Raw genomic sequence first — 18,959 nt, forward strand, 5'->3', positions numbered from 1 at the left:
GATTACTGTTCATCAGCACTTTATTTTCATATGTATAATAATAATGAAGTCAAGTTGATGTTTAGCAACTTGTTGCTGATGAAGATACCTCTAATGATCAAGTATACTTTTCTTATTATTGTTTCTATTGGAATTTGTATCATTGTTGTTGATGTATATATGATGTAGACTAGAAAACAGGATAGGAAATCGGACCTGTTGATTCACACAGAATACCAGGAACGATTCTTCCAAAATTCGTTGATTCACAAAGAATACCGAAAATTGGGATTTTCACACACAAAACACACACTAGTGAATTGGGAGAGAAAAATGATTTTTCATATAATTCATAACTGATTTGTTTTCTCCCATTACAATCATATAAATAACACTGTAAATTAAAAACAGGCCTCAGAAAACAATTGGGCCAAAAGCTAAGAGCAAAATAAAAGTCCACCAAAAGCTGAAAAAAAAACATAAAAAGATAAATAACTCATAGAAATAAGTGTTTTCGGGTTCGAAGGATGACCCAAACCGCCTACGGCCGTTTGTAGAAAGATGGGGCTCGTTCTCACAATCGTTTCGCTTGGTCGCACGCCTAAAACGGACCCCCGTGGCCGTAACCCAACTTAGAGTCATTTTAGTGAAGCCCCTTTTGTCACACAATCTTGGGCCTCCAAATACAAGATGGCTCGCTCCTCCACACTTGGGCCTGCATCAATATACAGATTATTTAGCTAGATATAGCTATAGGAATCGTATATATTATTAACAATTCAACTGAAGCAATTCGTGAAATATTCATGGTATTATAGTTCTTGTATTAATCCGATGGTATGTATTTTAATTGATTGAGTTCTTTCGATGCTGAATCATACCAAGTTTGGTTATTCAAATAATTAGGTAACTAGACTCTGTGATGATCTAAAAAAATTAATACTTGATTGATAGAGCTAAGAAGGGAAGATAAGGAAAATAGAGATCACCTTGCAAAATAGGCATAAGAGCATTCACATCCAATTTACCATCTCAACCTCTACCTCCAAAATTTAAAAAAATCTTCTAAATATTCACTCCATCCTATCCCCTATTTCATCTTTCTAACCCTAAATTCTAAAAAGACTATACAGTAACTTTTCATGTATGAAAAGCTACTATACACCCTCATCTTCAACCATATCAGCCCATCTCATCTACTCCCGCCCATATCATCTTCTCCCGCCCTCGTTCTTTTCCTTTCCACCAGGTATCGTCAATTTCATCTCATATTACGTGCCCTAACTCCTATTTAAAACAATCGTTCCAAAACCCTCAATCCAAACCATATCAACCACCGTACGCCGTCTTATCTCCGTCACCGGTGATAACGCCGCCGTTAAAACTCCAAAGCTCACTGTTCTAACTGCACTCATTGCTTCAATCTCGTCATTTCGTTTCCATTTTTTTCTATTAAGGCAATCTGTTACTTGTTGATACAGTTATTGTCACGGCCCCCGTCCCGGTTTTACCCGGTCCAGGAGCCGCGGGACATAAAAACTCGTGGTATTTATTATTTGATTTGACAGCGGAAGTTTTAATAGGATCTTTTAAACTTGAAACTGCCCGATTATTTTATTTCATCACTAGGGACGAACCCCGTAATTTACAATAGAGGAATTTCCCGAGGAAATTCCCTGATTTACAAAACATGTTTATTTATTTAACTGAGCCACTACTTCAAGCTTGATTAGTGCTCCGTAGCACTTTTTCCTTGATTCACAGTAGGTCACCTGAAACATGTTCTTAAAATATTTTGTCAGCGGGGAAATACTGCTGGGTCATTCAATTTTGATAAAACGACACATAGCTATCAATTACAGCATAAGAGCGATTACAATGGCCTTTATCTTATTTTTATCTGGCGCCGTGTCACAGCCTTGTGACGATGGTCATACCACTATTGGGTCCTTTCACCCAAGTAGTGATGATTATCACTATTAGGATTGATTAGCCTAACTGTGAGAAATTAATAATGTGCACAATACCCCACTAGCCAGTGATTTAAGATAACCACGACTTAATCCCTGTAATTATAACTTTTGAAAATAATTTGGAGTATTGTAAAACATGATTGATAAAAAGAGAATGACTCACATTGCAATTTTAAACGGGCAGAGTCTAGCCTACTGATTAGCCTTGTAACCTAATTCAAATAACAATGCACACGAAAACTAGGTTAGTAACTTTAATCCAACTTTTTACGACAACTCACGAGATCAAAACCTTCACAACGAATGACAAAGTGCGATACTTAAACATCCATCGCATTTACGACAAATGACAAAGTATAAACCCAAGTTTGAGCAACACTTAAACATCCATTGGATTGGTTTTTATCGATCGGACATTAAATCGTAGCAGTGATCGAGCTATTACCCAGTTATCGCGGCAGCGTTTCGTGTCCGTGTGTGTTTTTATAGTAAACAACGTATAACTCAGCGTACAATTCGAATTTTGACGTCGAAACAGGCAAACAGTTCAAGTCCCAAGCCCCTGAATTTATAGCCCGATTTGGACCCTCCCGCGAGTCGCGAAGGGATCCTCCTCCCCTATCGCGAGTCGCGGGGCATACCCCCCTAGCCTAGGGTTGCTTTGTCACTTGTTTAGGCTTGCTGAGTCGACGAATTTCGAGATTACGTGTTTTAGAATCGTTTTGAGCAGATAAACATAATTAGGGGATACCCCCCTTGAGTTTTAGGGGGCCCTGATCCTGATTTCAATTGTTTTGAAAATTTTAAGGGTTATGCAATAATACTTGAGGGTCTCAATTAGGGTTTCCTATTGGACAGAATAAAATAATAATTAATAGTTTCGGTGAGAGTTGTTACATCCTCCCCACCTTAATAAAAATCTCGTCCTCGAGATTTACTGGAATAAATGAGGATATTTTCGCTTCATTTCTGATTCTAGCTCCCACGTGTATACCGATCCTCTCTTTGAATCCCACTTGACTTTAACTAGCACAAGTCGTTTGTGTTTGAGAAACTTAACCTTTATGTCTTCTATCTGCAGTGGTTTCTCCACAAATTTTAACTTTTCATTTACCTCTACATCTTGAAGAGGTACTACCAGGGATTCATCAGATAAACATTTCTTGAGGTTGGATACATGGAACACATCATGCACTCCAGCTAGCTCTTCTGGTAGTTGTAAACGATAGGCAACTGGTCCTATGTGCTGAATTACTGGGAATGGTCCTATGTACCTTGGACTCAGCTTTCCTTTCTTACCGAACCGAACTACTCCTTTCCAAGGAGAAACTTTTAAGAGTACCTTATCTCTGACTTGGAATTCTAGCGGCTTACGTCGGTTGTCTGCATAACTTTTTTGGCGATCTCGAACCGTCTTTAGTCTTTCCTTGATTTGAGTTATATTGTCAGTGGTTTCTTGCACAATCTCAGGACCTGATAATTGACTTTCTCCTATTTCTGCCCAGCAAATTGGAGTTCTACACTTGCGTCCATACAGTGCTTCGAACGGGGCAGCTTCGATGCTTGAGTGGTAACTATTGTTATAGGAGAATTCAATTAAGGGTAGGTGGTTATCCCAGTTCCCACCAAAATCGATCACACATGCCCTAAGCATATCTTCCAGGGTTTGGATCGTCCTTTCACTTTGTCCATCAGTTTGGGGATGGTAGGTTGTACTTAAATTTAATTGGGTTCCCATTGCTTCTTGAAAACTCTTCCAGAAATGTGAAGTGAAACGACTATCCCTATCCGATACAATGGAGAGTGGAACTCCATGTAAGGAAACTACTTCGTCTACGTACAACTTGGCTAACCTTTCCATGCTAAAGGTTTCCTTGATGGGTAGAAAATGAGCTGATTTGGTTAATCGATCCACAATTACCCAAATCGCATCATTGCCCTTTCGGGTTTTGGGCAACTTAGTAACAAAATCCAAGGTTATTAGTTTCCATTTCCAAACAGGCATTTCTAATTGTTGGAGTAACCCTGAAGGTTTCTGGTGTTCTGCCTTAACTTGCAAACAGGTCAGACACTTGGATACATATCTAGCTATGTCCTTTTTCATTCCTATCCACCAGAAATTATTTCTTAGATCTTGGTACATCTTATTATTTCCTGGGTGCATGGTATACCTAGATTTATGAGCTTCCTCTAAAATCTTATTTCTTAACTCTCCTTGCTTAGGTACCCAAATCCTTTTCTTATGGAATCTCCAAATTCCATCAGCTCCTTGTTCTAATTCCTTTATCATTCCTTTCATTTCTTCAGCATCATCCTTGATTGCTGTTTCTTGAACTTTCTTCAATTGTTCCATTAAATCTACTTGAAGATTTAATCTAAGAGCACGAACTCGCCTTTGCTTTTCATGATACTTACGACTTAGAGCATCAGCGACTACATTTGCTTTTCCTTCGTGATATTAGATATCACAGTCGTAGTCACTTAGAATTTCCATCCATCTTCTTTGCCTCATGTTTAACTCTTTTTGCCCAAAGATGTACTTTAAACTCTTATGATTTGTATAAACTGTAAACTTACTATCATACAGATAGTGTCTCCAGATTTTAAGGGCAAAAATTATTGATCCTAATTCTTAGTCATGAGTCGTGTAGTTTTCCTCGTGCTTCTTCAATTGCCTTGAGGCATACGCAATTACCTTCTTGCGTTGCATTAGCACACATCCAAATCCTAACTTAGAAGCATCATAGTAAATTTCAAAATCTTCTGTTCCTTCTGGTAAAGCAAGAATTGGGGCATTTGTTAACTTTTGCTTTAGAATCGTTTTGAGCAGATAAACATAATTAGGGGATACCCCCCCCCCTTGAGTTTTAGGGGGCCTAATCCTGATTTCAATTGTTCTGAAAATTTTTAGGGTTATGCAATAATACTTGAGAGCCTCAATTAGGGTTTCCTATTGGACAGAATAAAATAATAATTAACAGTTTTGGTGAGAGTTATTACAGTTATTGGTGTTTTTGTGTGTGTAATTGTGTATACTGTTTATGTTTGATTTTGTGTAATAACTAAGTTTGATTTGTAAATCTGTACTTGTAGTTATCTGAATTAGTTGCTGAATGTAGAGTGAATTAGGTTTGAATCTCCTATTTCTGGTGAATATGAAGAGTGAATTAGGTTAGTTATGTAAATGATCGTGATTACGAATTAGTTGCTGTTGACAAATTAATTGAGCATTATGTAGGAGATTTTAGTTTGTAGAGTGTAGTAGGAGTATTATGTTGTTTTTAGTGCAGATCTGTGTGTTTGGTTTACTATGCTTGAGCTTTCAGTTTGTGATGAGATGCTCTTTGATTAAGCTTTCAGTTTGTGTTCGGGGCTTTGTTCTCAAATAACACAACTTTCAAACACTATTATGTATCTCTGTAGATGTTAAACAAATTTTTGTTTCAATATTTTTTTTTGTTCTTTTCTCTCTGTAGGTACTAGTATTGATTTGCAAGTAAATGTGCTCTTTTTTTGTTTCAATAACGTTAAAAAGAGGACGGTTAAATAAATGATCTTTGTATCCTATTGTAGCTTTGAGTATGGATTCACAAGACCAAGGTATCACACCAACCTTCTTCATGGAAACTCTATTGTAAGCCTTGACGACTCTCCACCCTTACGCACTAATCCATCAGCGTTAAGAAATCAACAAGGGGTGTGAATTTCATCCCGGAAGAAGACAAGCTAGTTGTCTCCGGCTGGCTTAATCATAGCCTTGATGCCATTCAAGGAATAGATCAGAATAATCTCAGTTATGGGAAAAATCTTTGAGTACTTTCAGCAACATAAAGAAACCATGTCACACCCCGATATTTCCACATATTTCCGGTGGGCCCGATAGGGAGTATCATGGCGTAGTTGATATCATCATAGACAATTAACACAATTATAGCACAACGCAAGGCTTGGAAGTTTAATTACTATTACAATCCATAGTGTCCAAAAGTTCAAAACAAAAGAATATACAGACTGATTGTAATAGAGATCCACAGGCGGATCATAAAATCAAATACATAAAACTGAGTTTAACAGACTTCAGGCATCTAAGGATTTGCAAGATCCTCTTAATTGACACCAAGTAGCTCCATCCTAGTTTCGAGATGTACCTGTCACTTAGTCTTTGAAAAATACGTCAGTTTTCACTGGTAAATACAATTAACTGACTCATTTGAAAAGAGTTTATGAAAATTGGTTTAGGCGCACAAGGCACAAAATCATTTATAACTTGGGACAATCTTTATTAAAATCTTGTATACAGATTTACATGTTTGTCATACAATTGGGGCCGGTTTGGAAGCCGTTCGTGATTAACCGACTCACCACTTGTAAAACCTACAAAGGAGTTATCCCCAACATATGGGTTATTTAATATTTAGCATTTTGCATCTGTCAGGTGTATGTCTACACCCCGTGCATAGGTCGTGGCCATTAAGAACTTAAATGAGCCGAGGATATCCAGGACACGGTCGTTAACTCCCAATGTTTATGTTATCAAACAAAACAGATTAAAACGGGTTATGCAGATTTATTAAATCACAATCCGATTAAATGATCTCATACCCGACCAAGCGGTAATAATTTACCGTATCCCAAGCCCGTATAAGGGAAAATAAGTTAAAAGTATTTACCTGAGCTGTTTATGCAAATGATGCTACCGTTGCGTCAGGGGCGGATGGATGTTTGTTCCAGGAGGTGGTAAGGCAAATCCTCAAAAGGTATATGATAAGTGTTAATTTTAAAAAATTATTATAGAATTTAATTTAAAACATATCTGGGACCCCATCATTTGTTTTAAAAGGGACCCTTTGACTTTGAAATTTTAAAACACAGAAAGCCCAAACCCCAAAATCCAATTAACATTTTAATATTGAAGCCCCAAATTAGTAAATGGATAGATATGAAGCCCAATCAATTAAACTACTTCAACAAGAATTGTGGAAAAGTTGAAAACACAAAGACGCAACCTAACTGCGATTGGCACGATGGTAGGTTTTTTTCAAGTTCATCACAATTCACATCTCAAAATCAAAGGTTTGATTTTTTTTATATAGTTAATTGAATGATTATTGGATAGTTATTAAAAAATATCATATTTGCAGATTGAAACTTCCAAGAATAAGGAACAATGCAAAGGTTTGATTGTTTGAACTTTTATTCTTTGAAGTTTATTGGTTACTGCATACATATTTATAAGACTATAAACCACTAAACTGGGATTTATTATTGACTGTTGCATTTAATTTACATTGTCTAATTGTTCTCTACTAGGTCTATGGAAGGGTTTCTTAAACGCAAAGAATCATCTTCAGGGCCTAACATGGTTGATTTAGATAAGCTTCCTTGGGATCCTGCCGATAGGATAAGAATTTTGGATTATCACCCTGATCAAAGAGATGAGATACACAGAAAGTATTGGCTTAATGGACCTTGTCAACCGCGTGGTCATAACTTCCCAACAAAATTGATAGGGAAAAAAGCGACGTTTTGTCAAGACTTGGTTTGATGATTATGGTAAATGGTTAGAGTACACTGTAAAAGCCGATAGAGCATATTGTTTGTGTTGTTACTTATTCGCAGATTATGTTGGGAACCAAGGTGGGCGTGATGTATTTTCACAACAAGGGTGTCATGCTTGGAATAAGGCGATAGATACATTTGAGACACATGTTGGTGACGTCAATAGTGCTCATAATAAAGCACTTAAAAAATGTAAGGATTTAATAAATCAGAATCAGTCTATTGCCACTAATTTTCATAAGCAAGATGATATTACTAAGAAAGCAAACCGAATTAGATTGAATGCTACAATTAATGATTGTAGACTTCTTTTGAAAAATGCATTATCATTTCGTGGGCATGATGAGAGCAAAAAGGAACAAATGGTAATTGTTTTGCGATATGTAGATGCTCACGGACTTATTAAAGGGAGATTTGTTGGTCTTGTTCATGTTATGGAGACATCCTCTTTAGCCCTTAAGTCTGCAATTGACACTTTTTTTTGCTAAATATGGATTGAGTTTGAAAAGGCTAAGAGGTCAAGGATATGATGGAGCAAACAATATGCGTGGTGAGTTCAATGGTTTAAAAGCAAAGATCTTAGAAGAAAATAGCTCGGCATATTACGTACATTGTTTTGCTCACCAACTTCAATTGGTGGTTGTGACTGTTGCAAGAAAACATTTGGGCGTAGTGAATTGCTTTGACAACTTAAGCATTTTGATGAATATTGTATGCTCTTCTTGTAAACGAACAGACATTCTTCATGTAACAACTCTCACTAAAAACATTACTTATGATGTTAATTATCTACTAAGGAAACCCTAATTGAGACACCCAAGTGATTCTACATAAACCCTAAAATTTTCAGAATCATCAGAATCAGAAACAAGGCCCCTAAAACTCAGGGGGGGGGGGGGGTAAAACCCTAGATACGATTATCTAAATAACTCGTTGTCAAAAAACGAATTTTAAGAAACTGTCGACACAGCAAGCCTACAAATACACGTGACTACCTATAGAAAATAGATGAGGCCTCGCGTCACGCGAAGCCTAGGGCAGGACCCCTCGCGTCACGCGAAGCCTAGGGCAGGACCCCTCGCGTCACGCGAGGGGGGTCAAAATTTTACTATAAATAGAGGAGTCTGGGACTTGAAATTGGGCGCTTGAACGACGAAAAAACTCACTGTATACGCTGAGTTATAGCAGAAATCGTTCACAACACACACAATTCACGAATCGCTGCCGCAATCAGGGTAATAACTCGATCGCTATTACGATTCAACGTCCGATCGATTGTAACTATCCAATGATTGTTTAAGTGCTGCTCAAATTGAGTTTATACTTTGTTATTCATCGTGATTTCGACTTGAATGTTTGAGTGCTGTTCGAACTCGGACTATACTCTGTCATTCGTTGTGAATCCGCTGAATTGTTAAGTATTGCACTTTGTTAATCGTTGTGAGGGTTTAATCTCGTGAATTGACATAACTGCTGTATTAGTTACTAACCCCGTTTGCGTGTATTGTGAATTAAATTAGGTTAAACAAGGCTAAATCAGTAGGCTTATACACTGCTCGTTAAATATGCAATGTGAGTCCATTCTCTTTTCTCACCGTTTGTGAGTCATTCTCTTTTTATCAACTGTTTTACAATACTCCAAATTATTTTCAAAAGTTATAATTACAGGGACTAAGTCATGGATATCTTGAATCACTGGCTAGTGGGGTATTGTGCACATTACTAATTTTCTCCCAGTTAGGTTCATTGACCTACTAGGGATAATCATCACTATTTGGGTTCATTGACTTAATAGTGGTATGACCATCGTCACCATTGTGACTTGTCACCATTGTGACACGGCGCCAGATAAATATAAGATATAAACCATTGTAATCGCTCTTATGCTGTAATTTATAACTAAGGGTCATTTTATAAAACCTGAATGAACTCACTCAGTATTTCCCCGCTGACAAAACATTTTTAAAACATGTTTCAGGTGATCTGTTGTGAGCAAAGAAAAGTGTCGTGAAGCACTACAAGCTTAGAAAAGTGGCTCAATGTAAATAAATAAAGAAACATGTTTTGAGAAATAAAGATTTCCCAGTGAAATCAAATGATTGTAAATTATCGGGGTTTTATCCCTAAATTATGTAAACGGGCAGTTTTAAATATTGAAAGATCCTGTTTTTAAAAGACTTCCACTGTCGCCTAAATTAAATACCACGGGATTTCTGTCCCGCGGCTCCTGAAACGGGTCAAACCGGGTCGGGGGCCGTGACAGAAAAGGTGGTATCAGAGCCACTTATCAAGCTACTGATTTCAGCCAATTAAGTATTTAGAAAATACTTAATTTTTATTAATTGCTATTTTGTGATTATGTGTTTTATTATCTGACTAATTGTGTACAGTATGGGCAGATCTTTATATGCTAGCCACTGTAGCAGTAAATACAAATCTTTAAATATTTTAATTCAAGTTTTAGCACCCTTATTAAATATAAGCCAGAAACTTGATTCAGTAAATAAATAAATAAATTTATAAATAAAACCTAATGTGTTTTAATTTTCAGTTGTTTTGGTAGTTACCCAGTATGAAATAATATTTAAAAGTTTTTCTATAAAATTTTGTTATAAATTTTAACTTAGTAATTGTGTGTATTTTGCTAAATAGCATGAGTAACTTGTCTGACGCCCTTCAGAATTTAAATCTCTATCCGGTAAGCATAGAGGTTTCCAGAGATTTCAATAGCTATATACCAGACATAGAAGAACCTATAGAATTCAACACTTTACCTCTCGAGAAACCCAAGAAAATGGAAATTGGGGGAAGCTCTAGGAAAATTGAGGAGTTACCATCTCAGGAAAAGCTAGATTTTATAATGGCAAGCTATAATACTATTAATCCTGATAATGAAAATGTTTTTATTCACTCTCTTGAAACACAACTTCCAATGAACTTAGAACCAGCTATTCCAAACCCTTCAATCCACTAGCACATAGACGAATGGTTGACTAATGAAATACAGTTACAAAACCATCCCTATAAGCTTTTTCCTCAGTTCAATTTAGAACCTTTACCAAATCCACCAATAAGTAACGAGAATACGGCTGAACTTCGCTTTGGTGAAGAATTAATGGATACTGGGAATAGAATCCAAGAGATTGGGGGACAGATCTCCTGGAAATACGATGAGAGGGAACGTCGTTACTAGAATATCATCTGACAAAGGATAGGGAATTTATGGAACTGTGGTTGTGTAAATAGTAATAGTAAAATCAGTATGTGTAAAATAAATAATAAAACAGTTGTATATAGAAGCATGATATAATCAATAAAACAAATGAAATTTTAAGAAAATTTACAAATTTTGTTCGTTTACGTGATTATGTGCAATTAAGTGTGACATTGGATTATTTCTTGTATACTAATTATTTATCTATAAATTAGTTATCAGATGGAAAACGCTAATAATGAACCAGTTAACGAGGTTGATCAATCTGAGCAACAACCGGGGGATCAATATATGACTAGGCAGGATATAGAAAATATCGTTGCTCAAGGGATAGCTAACGCTATTCTAGAAATAGTTGCTCAAGGGATAGCCAACGCTATTCCAGCAATCGTTGCTGCTGTTAAAAATCCAATAGAACCACAAAAAATCATTCCTAGCAAACGTATTTCTGAAGATAACTTCAGTAATAGCGTAAACGGAGGCAATAATCATGTTAATCATGATAATGAACCACGACAAGCTCCGCTCCCTAAGAAAATGAAAGCTGCAACGCCTGGTTGCACTTACAAAGAATTTCTTGCTTGTAAACCATCTGAGTTTGCAGGCAATGAAGGAGCAACTGCGGCACTACGTTGGTTAGAGAAAACCGAGGCAGTAATTGCCATAAGTAAATGTGCTCAGGATGACCAAGTCATGTACGCATCAAACCTTTTCAAAGAAGGGGCGCTAGAATGGTGGAATGTAACACCCCGTGTTTTCGAATGTCAAAGTCAAAGTCCAAGTCAACTTTGACTTTCTTTGACTGTAGATAGTCGATTTTGTGTTTTAGTTGTATTATGTGGAGTAAGTGTTGTATTCAGCAAGAATCGAAGTAATCGAACGTGTTTTAATGCGAACCGATCTACGACGGTGAATGATAGGAAGTAACAATGCGATAAAGTTAACCTAATCAGTAATCAAACCGATCTAACAATCAATCAAGCTCGAGACTCGAATCATTGAATTATTAAATTGTGGTATTGTTATACGTGCGTGTGTGCCTTATGTGTTACTTGTGCGTGCTTACTTTATGTTTGGGGTGGTATTCAAGCAAATCAACCGAAAATCGAATCGAAACTCGAAAAGCAATCAAACTCAATCGAAACCGACATCGAAACGTGACTTATAGAAGATTGTATGTTAGATATAGTGGTTGGGATTAAAAGTAATTTGACTAGGAACTCTATCGTATCCGTATCATCGTTCATCGAAATCGAAACGTCGAAAAACGTCACAAAATACTTGAAGTGCGTGGCAGATCGAACAGGAAGGCATCCTCATCGAGCAGGCCAGCCGATCGGCTAGCACCTTGCCAGCCGATCGAGCTGCCCACTCGATCGGAGTTCCCAGCCGATCGGCTGCCACTTTCCTCTTTTGGAAGCCTATAAATAGGGCTGTCATTGTCATACTTTCCATTTTTGGAAAGCTCTGACCGAACCAGCTATCTTCTTCACCTTTTCTCAGATTTCTCTTAATCCCGATAAGTTTTCACTCTAATTCTTGTACGATCTTGATCATTACTTGATTCTACACCTTTTTATCTTTCAAAACTTGGATTTTAACCGTGAAATCACCAAGATCTAAGTGTTCTTGGGTGATGTCATCATGGTGTTCTTGAAGAACATCATGTTTTGGCCTCATTCCACTATGATTAGCTTAGATCTAACCGATTTCCACATAAACAAGTTAAGATCCATCATAGATCTAAACATTTTCATGATGTGAAGGATTGAAAGAAGGATTTCCAACTTTCTTTCAACTCTTTTACACTCAATGCTTTCAAATCAATAGAAACGGAGCTTGAACCGGCTAACCAATCCTTCTAACAGTTAAGGGGTTCAAGATTCGGATTCTATATACAAGGTTAACCCGATATCAGTTAAATTCTAAACCGACATTCCGAACCGTTCAACCGGCCGGACTTGGGTGATTCCTGTTCGAGCCAAGGGAACAGGTAGGAACGAAGGTTTTCATAGTTCAACACGTTGTCAAGATGCCTTGAAAGAATGACAAATAAACAAACAACCAAGTGTTAGACGAAAGGCCGACCAGGTCAGAAATGCTGGCCGAACGGCTAGGCTGTTCGAACAGCCCAGCCGATCGGACATGCCAGCCGATCGACCGGGCCAGCCGATCGGTTAGCACATGGTCCCACACTTCCAAACTTTTGAAGTATAGTATTGACGAAGTAGTGTTCAATCGAAGGGGTCAGTCGATGGGTAAACATTACTGTTCGGATCATGAGATACTATGCTTCAGCACTTAATCGTTTTCACGACTTGTTCGTAGTAGGGAATGCCAGCCGATCGAACAGACTATTCGATCGAGTGACATTCAGTTGAGGACTAATCCTGAAACTCCTAGCCGATCGAGTGAGCTAGCCGATCGAGTGAGCTAGCCGATCGAGCGAACCGCTCGATCGACCGACTTGAAAGGTAGGAACACTTCAATGTTCTCAAATACTGCAACAAAAACTTCCAAAGTTCAAATCCTCTAACACAAACACACCAGAGGAAGAAACAATCCACTCGAATGGTCCAGCCGATCGAGCCAACCGGCCGATCGAACAGGACTGTCCAACCGGATATACTAGCCGATCGAACAGGCCGTCCGATTGAACCTGCCGTTCGATCGACCAGCCCATTCGATCCATCCATACTTGTTTACTTTTCCGCGTTACTTAGCGTTATGCCATCGAACTATTCAGGCTGATCTTACTCTCAGCGCTCCCTTCAATCCACAATCAATCACTGTGAGTATACTCGATCCCTTTTTGCTTTAGCACTTTTGGGTGTTACATACGTTACCTATTAGATCACAATAAAACACAAACTATTTGAACGCTGACCGAATTGCATGTGCTATTTGACTAAATGAATGCTGTTTATTATGTTTACACGTGGAGTGCTATCTACCTGCCTTAGCAACATAGTACTATAGTTTGGACTCAGCACCCGTTCACACGGGGGTTGTTAAGGACAAATACTTGCATGGATTACGGTGGTAATCATGTATTGCGAACCGTCTCGGACGGTCAACCCGCAGTCGTTGGTACCGATGGTCCCATGTCGATAATTAACATGCATCGTTTTCCTCTGTGTACGTGCCTGGTTATGCGTAAACTATTCGAACTCTATATGCTATTATCAAACTTGTGTGCTCACCTTTACATTTTATGTATTGACTTTATTTTAACGTATGTGACAGGTAATTAGGATGCTTACTTGCTAGGAAAGCGAGGCAATAATAAAGCTTTAGAGCCCATCTAGCAGTTGTAGGTCGTAGTCTACCTAGGGGTCTCTAGGAGTGAATAAACTATAGCCATGGAGCCGTTGGAGCTGTTCGATCAAGCATCTATGGCATTAGTTGTCTGTAGATCTTGTCCGGACGAGTCTTAATGACTCTGGGCAGTACTTTTAAACATTTGGTTTGTAATAAATTAAATCTGAGTTGTCGAAACAGTACTATTTGTTTAGTTGTATTCTATGATAACTTGTTTATTTATTTGGGATACGGTATGGGACGTATCACTTAACTGAATTTGTAATAATAGTTGTTGTGGAAACTTCTGGACAATCTGTTTCGCTCAGTGCCGCGCCCCGATGATTCCGCCATTGGTTGGAGTGTGACAGATTGGTATCAGAGCCATAACTATAGGGAATTAGGTTAGACACGACCTAGTCCGGGTCGCTGTCTTAGAGACCTAGACTATAGTTAGGAACCATCAGACCAAGTTTATGTGCTTATTCTGTAATCCTTCACTATCATTACACTCTAGTTTCAAATAAAAGTCGGTAGATTTAGTTAGGAATAGGTGTGAAAGCCGCAAAATCCTGACCAAACTGCCTGACTTAAGACTGATTTCATTTGTTTATTCATGCTTATTTCGTTATTTTTACCAGCAAACAAGGGAGATTATACCAAACCAGGAGTGAAATCCATATTTTGATGCATAATCTCCTTTATTTTATTAAAAACAAGGAAGAAATTGCTAAGCCAAGGGGTGAAACCCTAACCTTAGCAGTTTGTTCTAAATTTTATCTATCTCACCAAGGCTTCGACGGACTCCAACGACCTGAACTCACAAGTATGACCTAGGGAACGCGTGTGGAATGCCCGAGAATCAAGGCAGAAACACGACCTCTAGAGTCGAAAGTGACGACGAGTCTACTGCGAATAGTCGAATTGCCTTGGGTAGTCGATGTCTAGTAGCCGCAGACAATCTATCTCTCGATTTTATATGTTTCAAAGTCGTCTGGTACACTTGTTGATTTTATGTGTTTATGTGTGCCTTCTCTGCTTTGTGTTTATATTTGCTTCTCTGTTTTATTTCGGGATGTTATTCGACTCTGCTATCAAAATTTCAATCGACACACGCGACTCGCACTATTATTCTATCCCTAAACGACACCCAGCTATCGCGAATCTAGACGATACCATACTATACTGTGCTATACGACTAAGCTAGGCTATTCGATACAATATTCAAACGGTACTCGAACTTTGAAGGATAGGTTTCTGTTTTCTGACCGCTTCTGTGGTTAAATGATTACGTGTTTTCGTGTTTATGTGACTCTGTGCTTATGTACCTCTGTGCTTACGTGCATCTGTGGTTTTTGTCACACCCCCAAAATCCCACATGCGGAGTACCACCGCTTGGAGGCGTGACTGACCAGGATCAAGCCACCAATTATATCAAACATAGCATTTAATAACAATCAAAGACATAATTGGTGTTCAAAACCAAACACTATTTAAGTAGCGGAAGCATTAAATGTAAAACCCAAGACATAAGTATCAATGTGTGAATGTAAAAGTGTTTAATAAGCATTCACGAGTTCTTGTCCACAACGACCCGCTTCTCCTCTGGTGCAAGCTCCAAGTATACCTAAGGTCCTGCAAGGCATGCAGCAAATAATCAACAAACTAGTTGAGCGAGTTCACAGTAAGTAAGTTCATAATCATAGAGCGTGAGTTAACTAGTGGGGGCTTCCCATGTTTATCCTGGCTAATGAGGGCTTCTCATTAACGGTACTTACTAGACTAACATCCGACCATGTGTTCTTCTTTACCGAGAACAGGAATACGTACAGGGTCACGTAGGCTTTACGTGACGTGCCCTTCCCCGAGGACAGTGGTACGCGTGGGGGCTACGTAGGCTTTACGCAGCGTGGCCTTCCGACCTGGAAGCCAGTGAATGGTATGGGTTACGTAGGCTTTACGTAACGTGTCCTTCCCGACCCGGGAGACATATGGCAAATATACTGGGTTACGTAGGCTTTACGTAACGTGTCCTGACTAACCTGAGGACGATGGTCTATAGTCTGGTATATGCGTAAGTACGAGTAATCATTCCACATTCATCATATTCAACCCAATTCCCAACCCGGGAATCCCATGCCTTGGCTGTGTGAACTCACCTTGGTTTGCTCGGCAGATACACAAAGAATACAGGTAGCAAGTAAATGGTCAACCACGTCCTATCATGGTTATTATGCAAGTCAGGTTCGGTGTTCAAGTAGTGCACGTAAACAATCAAAGCAAACACTTGTGCGATTCATTATATGTTTCCCAAACAATACCCGGCCCAAACAATAAACCCATTCAGTAAGCGGCCCAAAGATAACAATTTAGACATGAAGGTTTCGGCTCAATTAATCAACATGCAATGTCTTGTGCGATTGGCCTAGGCCCAACTATAAACGGCCCATTGTGTTGTGTGATTCAGCTAGCATAAGCAGCCCAAACATATGGTACGTAGTGGACTTGTGCGATCCGATCAGTTGGGCTGCCCGGCCCAAATATAACCTACGGCCCAATGTACACATAATAACGTTGTGCGATCCAGCTGCTTTTGTGCGACTGGGCTGCACTTGTACGACTGGACCAATTTGTGCGATTGGTTTGTTTGTACGTGTGAAACCTTGGGCAGTCCAGCCCAACACATCACAGCGTAATCAGGCCCAAACAATTGGACCTTGTGCGATCCAGGAAGCTTGTACGATCCAGCTGCCATTGTGTGATCCGAGGGATCTTGTGCGACAGGCAGCTTTGTGCGAGTGGATCACCTTGTGTGATTGGACTTCTTGTACACCAAGTAGTCTTGTGCGATTACTTAACAAAATTCCATGAATTATGCTATCAGTTACATTCCATTCAAAGTTTCCAAATGATTAATCAATCAACAACCAATCAGTTACAACACATGCTAAAACTCGATCAAACAAGGCAATTTCATCACAATTCATATAAACCCTAGTTATTACACTTATGAACAATATCTATCAATTTCATGAACATGCGACCGAGACTGTTAACCTAGCCCGACTCACCTAGCATATGAACAAGTTACAATCCGAAACATGAAACATAACAGCCGATTACCACTAACCTCTACCGATTCATATAAACACGTATTCATTACATATAATCATTCGGTTTTCGTATAACAAGATCAATCTGATTTGTGTGAATAAAAGAAATTACACATAAGAATCATAATATCAAAAATCAATAGCACACTAACCGATTATAATCAAACCAAGAGCGATCCAAATGAAAAGCCAAATCTTCGATCACCACAGCTTGTTGCCGTCGGGTTTTGAGAGAGAGAGGCTAGCTAGGGTTGTGTGTATATTGTGTTTTTGTAAAAGTGTCAAGGAATTATCACATCCCCTATGTTAAACGTGTAAGATAGGCCGGACCCTCACTTGGGCCACTCTAGAGTCCGATTACAAAGGACACGGCCCAAAGGGCTTGTACTAGTGTGAGTGTTGAGCGGTTCGGGTTATCTACACATACACATATTTACACAATACACATTGATGTATAACATAATCACATCACCACTAAATTAATAACGTTCACATAATCACGTATCAATATATATTTCACATAATCATTCAAGTTCATAAAGTCGTGTCATAAACGTTACACAAAATAGGTTCGGAATTTCGAGTTGTCACATTATCCCCAACTAATTGGAAATTTCGTCCCGAAATTTGGTATGCACTCACTGAGGAAGCTAGGTAAACTGCATTGTTCACTGATTTTCCTGGGGTGTCACATCCTCCCCCCGTTGATCTGGAATTTCGTCCCGAAATTCCGAAGTAGTAGCTTCAGCCTCAGCGGTGGTTGCCTTGTTCCCGAATAACTGGGGGTACTTTTCTGTCATCCTGTCTTCGCGTTCCCAGGTGTACTCTGGGCCACGTTTGGAGTTCCAACGAACTCGTACAAGAGGGATTCTCTTGTGTTTGAGGACCTTCACATCCCGGTCCGTGATTTCTACTGGTTCCTCAACGAACTGCAACCGCTCGTCGATAGTGAGTTCCTTAAAAGGAATGATGAGGTTTTCATCTGATAGGCACTTCTTTAAGTTTGATACATGAAAGACATTGTGAACTGCCCCGAGTTCAGCTGGTAGTTTCAACTTGTAGGCTACTTTGCCAATCTTTTCTATAATTTCGAATGGTCCGACGTATCGCGGATTCAGTTTGCCCCGTTTGCCAAAACGTACCACACCCTTCCAGGGTGAAACTTTCAATAAAACCCGGTCCCCGACCTCGAATTCCAATGGCTTTCTACGCTTGTCCGCGTAGGCTTTCTGACGGTCGCGTGCTGCCGCCATGCGTTGTCTTATTTGTGCAATCTTTTCTGTGGCGTCCACTACGATCTCTGGACCCGTGAATTGACTATCTCCCACCTCTGCCCAGCAGAGTGGTGACCGGCATTTACGCCCGTACAATGCCTCGAAGGGAGCGGCTTGAATGCTGGTGTGATAACTGTTATTATACGAGAATTCCACCAAAGGGAGATGCTTTTCCCAGCCGTTGCCGAAATCGATAACGCATGCCCGAAGCATGTCTTCTAATGTTTGGATCGTACGCTCAGACTGCCCATCCGTCTGAGGGTGGTATGCTGTGCTCATGTCTAACCTTGAGCCAAAAGATTTGTGCATCGCTTGCCAAAGCTCTGACGTGAATCGTGCATCGCGATCCGAAATGATGGATGTGGGCACCCCGTGCCTCGAGACAACTTCTTTAAGATAGACGTCTGCGAGAGTGGAGAACTTGTCCGTTTCCTTAATCGGTAGGAAGTGTGCAGACTTGGTGAGTCGATCAACTATGACCCATATTGTATCGTTTCCACGCTGGGATCTGGGTAAGCCTGTAACGAAATCCATGGAAATTTCTTCC

At 39.3% G+C, this 18,959-nt stretch overlaps 1 pseudogene; it reads left to right on the forward strand.

Moving 5' to 3' along the window:
- Positions 1 to 7,266: 7,266 nt before the first annotated feature.
- Positions 7,267 to 18,959, forward strand: part of LOC110892852 — a 31,175-nt pseudogene continuing 19,482 nt past the window's right edge.

Source organism: Helianthus annuus, chromosome 2 (genome assembly GCF_002127325.2).
Source record: "Helianthus annuus cultivar XRQ/B chromosome 2, HanXRQr2.0-SUNRISE, whole genome shotgun sequence".
NCBI classification, from domain to species: domain Eukaryota; kingdom Viridiplantae; phylum Streptophyta; class Magnoliopsida; order Asterales; family Asteraceae; genus Helianthus; species Helianthus annuus.